Here is a 13,712-nt window from a genome sequence, read left to right as displayed (position 1 = left end):
TCCTCCAGAAGGCCAACCACAGGACACAAGGGGTGGCCAACTGGTGACTGCTTTGAGGGTATGAGTGAGGCTTAGATATGTCTACCGTAGTGTCTGTTTGCCTTTGCACAAGGCCCGTTATATACTAGATGAAGCCTGGTTTTGAAGAAAGTGAGACAGATTGCTGGCTGAGCATACAGCTCATTATAAAGGTATAATTATTAAGGTAGGAGGAAAGAACATTTTTCAAGATCGCATACCTTGATTTTTTTTACTTTCAAATATTTACATATACAGTATGTGGACCTTGACTTGTACTTTTTCCTGGAGCCCTACAAATATTAAAGGCAGGCCTGCAGTCAAAGCCGATAGTTGGAGGACTGCTGTTCCCTCTCCATTTACTCTTTGGCTTTGCTTTTTCATCTGCAGGGCTTGGGGCATGCTAATGAGTCTTGTGAGTCATGTAGATGAAAGACTTTCCTGAAAGCAAGTTTTTGGATAGTCAGACTTTTATATCTGCAATTGGCAAGTGAAACCAGGGCATGGGTGGTTTGGTAAGGTTAAAATTTAATTACCTGAAGCCCTATTAACTAGAAGCAGCTCTGTGGGGTGATTTTAGGACCACAGGGGTGATGGGATGTGCTGAGCTTGCTGGGAGGAAAACTTCAGCCAGCCCAAGCAATCTCAGGCAATCTGCACAACCCATATTTCTGGGCATCAGTGTTGCTCAGGAGCAGAGGCTGCTGTGGAGTTCATGCTCTAACCTTAAAGAGCTGGTGGCTGCTAAAAACTGTTACATATGAAAAAGGAAACGTTGGACGCAGATGTGTTAGCAAGTTACCAGTGTGCAGAAGTGTGTCCTGGGTGGTATGAAACAATCTGATGACTAGGTTGCCCCAAGACCACCCAGTTCTTTAAAGACAGCATGACTGGGAGCTCTACAAATTCAGCTCACCCTGCTGAACTCTCCACTCTCCCCATGGCCTCCTCCCTGAGCAGCAGAGATCTGCTCAGCTAAGTTATTTCATCCTTCAGGGACTCCATACTCTGACTAGGTCAGGTCTGTTTGCTTCATGAGCCTTTTGAACACAACACACTTATTCAACATCTGGTCTTCCTGCTGGACAGTGACATGAGCTCCAGGTGGCTGAGTGTTGCATCTATTTCTTCCCTGTTGTGTCTCCAGCACCAGCCCACTGCTTAGAAATAGAAGGTGTCCAATAAGTATATGTGGGGAGGATGGATGTCTCCTCCCCTCGACTCTGATATGATCTGAGCACCTTTTACTGTCCGACTGCCACCACCTCAGGGCAAGTCACCTACATCCTCTGTCTGATGCTCCTGTGGCCTTTTAACTAGTTGGAGTGGGTTGGAAGGTGGCCCTTAAAAGATACGCCCATATGTTAACCCCTGGGGCCTGTGAAAGTGACCTTATCAGTGTATAAGATATATTTATGTATATATATCTATGTATCTATCAAGTGAATGAATAAACTATATTTATATATAAATATAAATAAATATATTTAGGTCTTAAATAGTTCTATAGTAGAAGACCGGAGTGGGCATAATCCTGGAATGTGGCTGTGACTTCTTCCACTCCTATCTTTTTCCCAATCCTGGGTCTCTCCACCAAAGATGACAAATCACAGCTCTGTACAACTCTGATCTGGTAGACTTCTCCCAGCTGGTGGCTGCTGAGACCATGGTCTGTGGGTCTGCAGGGGTCTTGGGAGGAACTGGACTTATCACATGTATCCCCATTGTTAAGTATACTTTTGAACTGCATGCTTTTTGATTCAGAACAAGATGAAGCTGAAACAAACCAGCTCTCATTAGACTTGAAAACCAGGCCAGTTTTAAAGTCTGCTTAAGGTCAGACCTGCTTTACTGGAATATAATATGGAGCTTATCCCATCCTGGCTCCTAGTCTGACTCCAAATTGCCAGCTATAAATGAATTCATACTCACATATGAGGGATGATCAAAGTATATAATCAATGTCTAAAATTTAAAAATTTATTGCTATAAAAGACACAGCACCAGAGACACAAGTCTAGAACAGAGGACCATACTATTTCACACAAAGGACTGTCTTCCAACAGTATACTTAATTCCAAATAATCACTATTAGCAAATTAGGTCTGCATATCAGTCTGTCCTTAAAATAGGACATGTGTCATTTGATCAAGGGTAAATGAAAAGAGGTTCAGAGTAGAATGAAAACAGACTTTTAAAGGCAGGCCCACTTGGGTATAAATCTTGGATACATTAATTAACCTCTTTATGCTTCACTTCCTTCATTTAAAAGGTAAGAATTATAATATCTCATTGGGTTGAAATAAGGATTGAATGAGACACAAAGAACATTGTGCAGTACTATCAAGCCAGGAGTAAAAAGGCCGTAAGTGGTAGCTGTTATTATTATCTATCATCCTCAGCACCATCATAACTGTTACTATTGTTATATGAAACAGCCGATGGCGGGGGGAGCTAAGGAAATTCATCCACGTAATTTCTAAGATCATGTCTAAACTGGATGCATTCATAAAAACACTAGTCCCCTTCCAAATGTTTAAAGCTCCCTGACAACTCTCATCTGATGTTTTCATTAGCAGAGAAACATCCGCTAAACATTACAGTTTATATTTGGATGTCACCTCATTCGCTCAAAGGTATAGCTTCTGGAAGATGATTGGGTTAGTGGAGTGGTACAGCTCTCTGACCCTACAGCATTAGGAGGGGTCCAGTTAGAAAAAAAGGTCAGTAGGGGCATGGCCTGGAATGGTGTATCTGCCTCCCTTGCTCCTCGCTTTGCTCCCTACTTCCTGTCTGCCCTGAAGTGAGCAGCTTTTCTTTCACCATGCTCCTGTGCTGTGACATCCAGCCTTGGAGCCAGCTGCCTGTGTGACTAAATGTGAGCCAAAATAAAGTTCTTGCTCCTTAAATTTCAAGCATCTAGTATTTTGTCCCAGAGACAGAGAAAGTGATTAAGACAGATTTTGGTACCAGAGAAGTAGAGTTGGGGTGATGCTACCTGGTTTGGAAGTCTTAGAGTTTGGTTTACAGGAGGAGATGTTGACTGGAGAAAGAGCCTTAGAATGCTTTAAGCTGAGCATTTCCCACGGGAAATTCTAGTCAGACCTGAGAGCACCAGAATGTTGATAGGAGTGCCGTGGTAAAGACCATTCCTGAGCATATACCCACTGGGAGGCAGTTCTCCGTGGTATCTTGCATTTCTACATGTATTTCAGCTGTTGGAACTCAGAAAAGGATACCCCAAAAACTGAAGCTTGCAGATCTTAGAACCCACCCTGAAATCCAGGTTCTTCTGCTTAGGTCCTGATTTCTCCCCTCCTGCTAATTGTCTGGATTTCAAGGAAGAAACAATTACTTCTGGACTCTTCCCCCAGGTTTTTATTAACTAAACTCATGGGAGAGAAAGAGTGATGGAGGGAGAAAGGAACAAAAGAGACAGGGTGGATGTGTGCAGCCACTGTCTCCAGGGCACAGGGCTTACGAAGCCTTGAAGACCTTTTTTTCCATCTTTCCATTTGCTCCTCTGGCCCATCTATTGGAGGTTGTTGGGTTTCTTGTGATGCAAATAGCTCTTGGGAGCGAAGGACAGAGGATGAGAACTATACCAGAACCCTGCAGGTTTAGAAAGGTGGAATCATGTTTGACACTTTCAGGGAGACCCAGGCCAAGGAGGTGTTCATGGCTTTGCCCTTTGGTTCTATGGTGGAAGCCTGCTTTCTGAGACTAAATATGGGGGCCAAGGACTGAAGCTGGCACACAGCGTAGCTGTAGGGTCAGAGAGGCTCACTCCTGGCTTTGGGTGAATGCCTCACTGGGTAAATGGCTCCTTCTCTCTCTGCAGTGTCACAGCCATGAAGAGCCTCTGACAGCTCCACGTAAATCCCTGTAAGCGAGGTGGGGGCAGGTGTTTTATTGACTCCAAATCTTTGCCAGAAGCTCGGTACATATTTAATAAAAATCTGAGGCTTGAGCGGAAGGCATGGGAAAGCAAAAGGGAGAGTGGTTGCCCTCTGGGCTTGGGAGATTAGCAGTCCAGCCAGCCTCAAATAATTCATTCACCCAATATTCATCTTTGAGTTATTATAGTCAGTGTGTGTGTGTCTCTAAGGAACAAGCTTATTAGTGTTGCTCAGATAATTAGTCTATTGCACTTCAAGGCAATTTAAATTGTCCTCTTATATGTATTTTTTCCCCACAATTCACAATGGCTACATTTCAACTGTACCCCTATTTTGTTCACATTTTCCGCACTGGAGAGTGCTCAATTGCTACAGTAGTTCCAATCTCTCCAGTCATCCTCATCTCACAATTGTCAAGCCTTAACTCAGCCTTCTTCCAGCCTGGGTTGCTCCAACTTTGCAATACTTATAGTTTGAGTCACTTCCAGGATCCCCTGGGAGCCTGGGCTCACTTCCTATCTCTCCCCTATTCCTTCAACTAGGGGGTGTTGCACAGGAAAAGGCACAGGCAAAGCTGCCACTGATCCAAAGCACCTGGATTTGTGCACTTGTGTCAATCTCTAACTTTCCTAGCAGCTCGCCGGCAGCAGAAATCTCCTTTCACTACTCGGCAGAGGGTGTGCTAGACCAGCGTTCCTCACACACTGTGCGGGTTGCACGTAGATCACCTGGTGTCCTGTTGAAAGGCAGACTCAGACTTAGCAGGTCGGTGCCAGTTTCCAGAGATGTCAAAGCTGTGGGATCACAGACAGCACTTTGAAGAGTGAGAGGCTGGAGTCACTCTCCCTTGTCCACTTCCATGAGGCTTGGCAGCCCTTTTGCCCCTCACAAAAGCCCTAGTGTTCTTTAGAAATCAAGTAAATGGTTCTTCATGACCTCTCGTTCCTCTGTAAAGCTCATATTTTTTAACAACCTCCTAGTCCTGGCAGGCTGTATGGTTACCTTCACACTGGAGGGAATGGGGCCGCCCTGTTTGTGATCTGTTAGTCATACAGAGTCCTGCAGACTGCTGCTTGGTAAGACTTCAGAGGAGGACGTCAGGAAGCAGAGGCCAGGAGAGACTTCTTAAATGTGGAATGGGGAGTTCCTTTATCTTCTTTCTTTTCACAGTATTTAGATTTGTGTTTTGGGAGAGATTTGGCTTTAATTAATACAGTCTCCATTTTTTATGGCTGCCTGTAATTTCCTGTAATTTAGGTTGAGTGTTTAGGCTCAGGATTTAGAAGCAGCCTCATTCTCTTAGCTTTCAGTAATAATACATGAACAAATGCCATGCTTTTTTTCAGGGCCCATTGAATTCCATCATTTCCTACTGTTATATAGTGAATTTAATCATTCATTCCATTAATCATGCGTTGAGCATTTATGGCATCCTGTGGGAGATGCTTGGGAAAAACTGAACAAAGCAAATGTGGTCCTTGTCCTCAGAGAGCTTCCTTTTCTAGTGAGAGGAAGAAATGCTTTTAAGATAGATAGAGATTTACAGGAGAATAGCCAGGGCTGTATATTGTTCAGTTTCTTGCAAAGATCTACTAAAATAATTAAATAGGATGCTATTTGGACTGCAATGGCTCTAACACCCTGGATTCCTTCATAAGAAAATGCAACTTAAGTTCAGCCAACTAGGCATTAGTTTTATCATTGTGAACTTGCAGGACGGTGTGTGTGTTGGGGGTGGGATAATCCAAACAAGGCAATTGCTTAGACTGTATGTAACCAGTCAGATATTTTCCCAGTTTTTCCTCCACATTTACCCTAACATGCCTTCCTTTCAACCACCTTCAGAGAAACCCCTAAGCATTTCTAGTTTGGAGCTGCCTTGTTCACTGTCTGCTCAAATAAAATTTTGCAAGGTCTAATATGCCAAAGTTTGTCTTTTAATCTAACTGAGTGCAAACAGCACCATTTTTCTGCTTTCTCTTCTCTCCTCTTTGAACTCTATGGGAGGGATAGAATGGTTAAAGGAGTTGGGGGATAGAAACTTGCCTGGTTGCCTTGGATAGTAGGTGAAGAAGGAGTCAAGATCCATTATAAGTGGCTTTGATTATAATTGACTTATGTATAAATTATATGTAAAGAAAGGGGAATCTGGAAGGACATTACTCTTTTTCTCCATACCTTCTCCTATTTCACTGCTGCAAAAAAATTCTTCCATCTTGCTAATATTGGAGAAAATTTCTGATGAAAGGCAAATTTCTGATAATGGCATGAAAGCCTTCCCCTTCAAAACACAGACATGACAAGTCCTCCAGCTGAGCTCTGTAAATGTACCAGCCTCATCATAAGTAGTCAGAATGAACTGAGCTTCTTCAGTTTCCTTTGCTGGAACTCTGCATTTTCCCAGCACTCATCTGGGTTAAGCAATAATAATTGCCAGTCTAAACTTCACAAGGTTTTATAAGCATTCAGGTGGAATCTTAAATTTCCCTGTGTTGGCTAAGAAAAGGAACTGATGCATAATGAGAAGAGCACAGGGGCAGTTGGGGGGACAGGGACATATAGGAGGACGACACATGAAGAACTGAGGTAAGTTCCAGTTTTTCTACTCCTTAAGCCACCAAGGGCAGCTCCATTTCTCCAGACCTCAGTTTCTATGACTATAAGTGATAATGATGATATCAGTTTCTTTCCTGGATATTAAAATGTGTTTTAAAGAGCAAAATCCATTTGCAAGAAAAAACATTCTATGGATGCAAATCATGGAAGGGCAGACCTGAAATAATGTCCTGACCAACCTTTGCTGAATGTCTATTCTAAGTACATCACACGCATCATTTTATTTAATCCTTATGTCATGTCCAGAAAGTGAGGACATTATCACAAGGAACTTGTATATGAGATAAGACAATCTTGTTTGTCAATTTGATTAGTATGGAAGAGGCCTAGAAGATTAGTAAAGCACACTCTTGAGAGTGTGTGGGTGGGCCATGGAAGTATGACCTTGTGGGCTATACCTGGCCTGTGGTCCCTTCCTCTCTGGTTTTTCCTCTGCTTTCTGTCTCCTGGCTGCTATTAGTTGAGCAGACTTCCTCCTCCATGCCCCTCAGTCAGGATGCTTCTGCCTTGGAGCGAGCCAACCATGGACAGAAAACCCTGAGGTTGTGAGGCAAAATAAATCTCTCTTTTAAGTTTTGGGTGTCAGGTGTTTTGTCTCAGCATAGGAAGGCTAAGATACAGGAACACTTGAGTGCTGAATGGAGAGGATTCTCCCCAAGGCCTAGGAGCTAGTTGTAGTGCCTGGCTGCAGAATTTGGGTGCTTCCTGCTTCTCTCTATCCCAGATGCCGCCACACAATTGTTCCCATGTGGATTATCTGCAGATCATATTTTATTTCATTCCAAGCTGACTTTTCCTTCCCATCTAACTTAGCTTGTCAGTTGGCAGGGGAGCGCAGGGACTTAGAACTAATCATAATATTAAGTAAAGAGCAAAGCATAATTAGGAAGATAAATCTTCTGAGGGAAAAAATGTGTGTAACATATTCCAGAGTCAAGCATGGGCAATTTCCCCGATCCCCATCTACATCAACCTTCTCTTTTTATACCATAGGTAACTGTGGGTTGATGATGGATGGATTGTAAGCTTTTTTCCTGATCAGGAAATAATGTATTCTCATCCCAAACATTTTTAGAAAATTCCGTATCACACAAAGAGGAGAACAAAAACTCTCACAATGCCACCATCCTGACAGTAATGTTAGCATTTTGATGTATGAATGTTCTCAATGCCCCTTTTCAATATAAAAACACAAATACTCCGTGTATGGTCTTGTAAGCCATTTTTTTCTTCTTGATAGCTTGTGTAAAAATAACATGTTAAAAAAATGTAAATGAACACCAGCCTTGTTAGCAGCTTCTTGGGCCTCAGAGAACTCACATGCATGTGGCCTAATTGGTTTTACTTAGATCTACTGAGAGACACAATCGCCACATGAATCCAATCATTTATTTGTTCATTCATTTGGCAATCCTGCCAGCTATTGGGGATAAAAATAAAAATAAGATTTAGTTCAGATTGCCAAAAAAGCCACTGCTTTGCTTCAGAGGCCCTGTGACATTTTATTTGTGGACAGTCTCATTGATCTGCTTCTCCTGGCTCCCTTGTCTACATAGCCCCAAAAGTAGCTTGCTTTGTTGTTGGGAGCAGCCAGGCCTTACTTGCAAACCCTCCCCCACGTCCAGTCTCTTCCTTTTTTTTTTTTGCCTCTGGGTTTAACAGTGGCATAAAACTAATTTATAGCTCTTGCCAGGAAGAGGACAAATTTTCATCTCAGCCCGTCATGTGAAGGCACTAGTACAAATGAATAATTGTTGACCCATGCTACCTATTAGAGATTGTGCTGGGGTCATTTCGTGTGTTGTTTTAACACAAGAAATTAAGGGCCCTGGCAAGGGCTTCCATGGGACCTAAATTGGTAATGAGAAAATGTTGTCTTTGTGGGTGACCTCTCCTGACGCCTTGTTCATGGAGGACAGAGGGACGAACTTCAGCTTCCACAGCTATCCTGTGGGAAGGGCAGACTCTGCCTGGACCTATTGTGATTTCAAGCTGAAGGCCATGTTTCCACAGGGCCTGCATCCCTCACTGTATACCTTAAGAGGAACTGGAACATGCTGGACACTGTGAAGCACTGAGGGAAATTTGGCCATTGATGTTGCTCTTTTGGCCGCCAGAAGCTCACCATGTGGAGCCATGTTTATGCTCTGTCAGATGCATGAAGTGATGCAGGCTGCATTCCTTTCACTGTTTACTGACTTGACTTGTAGGAGAGACCTATGTAAAGGGCCAGAAAGAATGGTTGAGAGATTTAGATGTAGAGGGATGAGAGAAATACACTTACAAAGGATGGGGAGCATCCTGAGCACATGGGGGGAACTGGCCTTTTCATGGACTGTGGAGGCCCCAGCAGAACAAGAACTAATAAGGCTGGGTAGGAAAGATGCAAGCAGATTATAGATGCTTCTTGGTTTTCGATGGGACTCAGTCTTGATAAACCCATCACAAGTTGAAATCATTGTAAGTCAAGTACACCTAAGCTATCAGCACTTAGCATCTCTGGTTGACTAGGAGCTGTGCCCCATGTTGCTACCCAGCATCTCCACAGGGTAGCATCCTGCATATCACTAGCACGGAAAAAAACCAGAATTCAAAGTTTGAGTTCAACTGAATGTACATTGTTTTCAGTACAGTATAAAGTCAGAATTTGTAAGTCAGGGATGATCTGTATAGAGAACTTAAAAGCAAGAAGAGAGTGAGAAGGGTAAAAGGGAGTTTTATGACACTTTTGGCTCTGTGTCCTAGACAAATGAGAATGATAGTTTGGTTTTAACATTCTAATATTAATGATTAAAAATTACCATGGAAATGTATATCTATTGGCCCTCTAACATAGCTGGGGCTCAACATATATTTAACAACACATTATTTTATTCATTTTTGTGTCTTTTCTCTGTAGTCAAGAACTACTACCTGGAGTGATCACTTCAGAATTTTAACAAATATCTTCATACCTATAATCTTGAAACTAGGCAAAGTCAAGGGCATCAGGTGATAATCTTTGCTAACTGATATACTTAGGGACAGTGAGGCTGCATTTGGATGGAGATTTTGCCTACGCATACTAGACACAGACAGCAGGAGGGAAGAAAGTCCTTCATAGAAATTGTAATATTACACAAGAGAATCAACTAGAAAATTGCTACAAAGTAAGAAAATTCAGTAAATTGGCATGGTGATAAGGAGTTCCATCCGCTGGGTCCTAATGGCAATTTTATAGGATGAGGTCAGGTGAGACAGGGAAAGTATTACAGGCAGCTAAGTTAGATAGAAATATATAGTCAGAGAGGGACTGGGCTCTCAAGAAAATCAGCAGAAAAATAGACATCAGAATTGTGTCAGGAGGCGCATCTGAAGAAAACCAGGACCAAGATGAAGATGCAATGGCCAGGCCTATGTGCTTCTGTAGAGGATAAACAGTAACTTGAGATTACAGTGGTCCCTAGGTTCACGAACTTAATTCTTTCCATGATTCTGGTCGCAAACCGAATTGGATGAGAATTGAATCAAATTCAAAAGTTCATTGCTGACCTTATGGGGAAATTTGATTTGGTTCTCAGACAACCTGGTTTGTGACCAGAATCATCGAAAGAATTAAGTTCATGAACTGAGGTACCACTGGATATTGTAATTAGTGCCACCTAGACCATTAAGTCCAGATAGACATCTGTTCCCTAGATATGTGGGTGACCAGAGCATATGAACCCATCCCTTCCCCAAAATGCCTTTATTCTTTCCATGTATCTTACTGTGTGACCTGTTTTGCTACTGGATTAATGTTAGCTAAGGTTCTATACTTGCAATCCTATAGATTGACTATAGTTTGACCCACACTGTACCCACACTGTGACTTTGCTAAATTTCCCCTGACAAAGGGCCTTCGTGGCAACCTACTTTCAGGATGCTTTCTGTCTCCCGGGAGTTATCTCTCAACAAACTTTTCTACTCAAGCCTTTGTTGTTCTTTAAAATTCATTCTTTAATTATGGAGGACATGAGCTTGGTACACCTCACATCTAGCAGATTGGGAGTTATATTTCTCCAATATCAAAAGTTGGTCCTTTCTTTGAATTATGGGATATGGTTTCTTGTCAGAAAGGAGAGTGGAAAAAAAAATCTCTGGATAATTACAATAATTCTCAGCAGAGATATTCACACACAGGGCCACTGCCTCTGTCTTGGGATGGGTAGTAGAATAGTCTAGGATGATGCAATATTTTAAAACAGAGTCCGGAGACCTTGACGAGTCTTATGAAAGCCCCCAGCTAGCTTCAGATCTGCATTCAGCATATCACCATCCCAGATTAATATGCATTAGGTAAGCTCAAGAAGGCAGAACAAGGAGTCCAGATTAAAGCAGCCATGGACCATAAAGCCTGCTCGGTGGGGTATAAACAGAAATGACTTAATCTTCTAAGTGGTTTGAAAGTGAAAGCTGCATGGAGTATATTCTATCTTTCTCAGGTCAATAGTTGGTACCCAGTAAGCGGTCAAGTAGCATCTATTGATATTCTTAAAGCTGGGAGATATGGAGCTGGTTTTATTCATTTATTCACCAAACTTAAAACACTTCCTGAGTGGCAGAAACTGTGATAGACTCTGGTGATAAAATGATAAATAAGATCCAGTGTCTATCCTTTAAAGAGTGCATAATCTAATGAATATGATCAGAGCTATGATAGGAAGAAGCTCATGGTGCTGTGGGAACACAGAGGAGAAACACGGAGAGAAACTGGGGCCTGGGAAAGTCTCACAGAAGAGGTGGTAGCTGACCTGGGTCTTGAAAGATGAAAGAGGCATTATCTTGCCAAAGAGCAGGTTGTGAGTGGAAAGAAAGCTCATTCAAGTAGACAAGTACAATTCAACAATGCCAAAAGCTACAGACAGTTTAGCCATCCTGGGAGGTCAACCCCAAAGTGGGTGGGGGTGGTAAGAAATGGCACAGAAGAGGCCACTGAAATAGGTATGCCTTACTAAGGAGTTTAGATCTTATCTGAAGACTTTCATGAGTCATTCAAGGGCTTATGGACAATGGAGAAAAGTTTGACATAAACAAATGTCTTATTGAAAAACTGCCAGGAAGGTGGGATGGGATGAGAAGAAGGATATATGGTAAACACAGCTATAAAACACGTATTTCTATCTAATAATTTATAGCCTCTTTATAGGGATACATATAATTGTACACTGAAAACACACTGATTCCTAAAACACAAGCTGTGATTAGAATTTTTACATGTAGAATGATTCTATATGCTAACTTAAAAAAAATATAATTACCCTTTTTTATTGGTAATGGGGCTCAAACTCAGGATACTTGCGAGGCAGGTGGCAGCACCACTGAGCTAAAGCCTCAGCCCTACTTTGAGTTCATTATTATGACTACTACTATTAATAATATTAATATAGTATTATTATTAGATACTACATTGTGAATGAAATTTGAAAACACTATGCTAAGTAAAAGATTCACAAAACACCATTTACTGTAGCCTTTCATTTACAGTCCTGAATCACTTTACAACAGTATACATTCTGAGAAATGCATCATTAGGTAATTTTACCTAAAATATTCTTTGAAAATTTAGTAGAGTGCACCTACTCAAGTAAGATTCTATGATGTCACTAGACTAAATAATTTTATGGGTTGTCATTGTATACATTATCTATTGTCGAGGGAAGCATTGTTATGCAGTGCATAACTGTATATAAAATGTTCAAACTACAAGAATACACATAGAAAGCAGATGTGTTGTCATGGGCTGGGAGGGAGAATAGAAGTAATTATAATGGATATAAGGTTCCCTTTGGGAGTGATGAAAATGTTGTAAAATAAAAGAATGGTGACGCTGCACAACTCTGTGAATATACTAAAACCAACTGAATTATATACTTCAAAAAGTATGTGAATTATATCTCAACAAAAGTGTTACAAAAATACTAGACAGAAACTTCCTTATCAAGTAGATTGGCATTTTTAATGTGCAAATTCTGGAAGCATTGAAATCTGGAACAAATCAATAATGTTCAATGTATTATAATTTTTAACATTTAACAAAATTGGAGCCAGTGCAATTTAATAGGAAAAGAAAAAAGCATAAAAATTTGGAAAAGACAGACTCCACTGCAAAAATTGTTATAAAATCGAAGAACTCAGCAAAGCACAAATTTGATAAATATAAATCAATGATTTTCATATATATTCAAATAAAAATTGTTGTACACATTAAAAGCAGTACCTAGGAATAATTTTATAGGAAACATTCAGAGGGTAGAAGAAAAAAGCTAATGCTACTGAATAACATAAAAAACAAATAAAATAAATAGAAGTATAAGCTACTCCAAAGGATGGCCTACTATAAATATGGCAACATTCCATAAATTCAACAGAATCATAATATATACACCAATGGTTTTTAAAACACAATTAAACAAATTGATTTTTATAATGTATATAAAAATAAATATACACATTCAATCTTCATTGTCAGCTAGATTACATTAAGAGACACTTAGAAGATTAGATGGATGTGTCTGGGTATGTCTGCAAGGCTGTTTTGATATAGAAAACTTTTGTAAATAATTTAAAAACCTATAAAATGTTTAAAAAATGTAAAATTATTTGGTTGTCTTTAACAGCAATCTGTTTGGTTTAGTTTAAAATCAACAGCTACTGGAGACATTGACCATGAACTCAGACATCTGGCTTTATTTTTAACCTTGAATACTCTTTTTCTGTGTATTAGAATAAATAGCTCGACAAATTTTTAAGGTAAACTCTTTAACTTATATAACTCTTTAACTTCTTTTATAAGAAATTGTTATGTCAGAGTTTGTAAGACCTAAAGTCTTACTTCCACTCCATGGAGCATGAACAGCCTTTGAAAGGGCCTTCACGATGCTGAGTCCTAAAGCCCAATGAAGGCTCCGGATGCAAGACCCAGGGCCTTACTTCTGGGAACCTTGAACAGCCCAAAGGGCCTCCAAGATGTTGGGACCTACAGCTCATCGAGGCTCCGGGAACTCGACGGAGGAATGAGAGTCACCCAGGAAGGAGCACACAGGGCTTGTTGGTACATAGACCTCTATTAGTCTGGCCAGACAGCACTCTCAGAACTGAGCAGCTCAGAGAGGCACAGCACCGGGCTTAGCACAGTTTTTTAAAGGCAAGGGAAGAGGA

At 41.0% G+C, this 13,712-nt stretch overlaps 1 protein-coding gene across 2 annotated transcripts in view; it reads right to left on the bottom strand.

The window, feature by feature from the left end:
* Nucleotides 1-13,712, bottom strand: part of Siah3 (siah E3 ubiquitin protein ligase family member 3) — a 74,244-nt gene that overhangs the window by 14,259 nt on the left and 46,273 nt on the right. The gene's annotated exons all lie outside the window — the stretch shown is intronic.

This window comes from Fukomys damarensis, unplaced genomic scaffold (assembly GCF_012274545.1).
Source record: "Fukomys damarensis isolate Sample0158 unplaced genomic scaffold, DMR_v1.0_HiC HiC_scaffold_38, whole genome shotgun sequence".
In the NCBI taxonomy this organism is placed as follows: domain Eukaryota; kingdom Metazoa; phylum Chordata; class Mammalia; order Rodentia; family Bathyergidae; genus Fukomys; species Fukomys damarensis.
The sequence above is the reverse complement of the archived record's forward strand: the minus strand, read 5'-3'. Positions and strand labels throughout refer to the sequence as shown.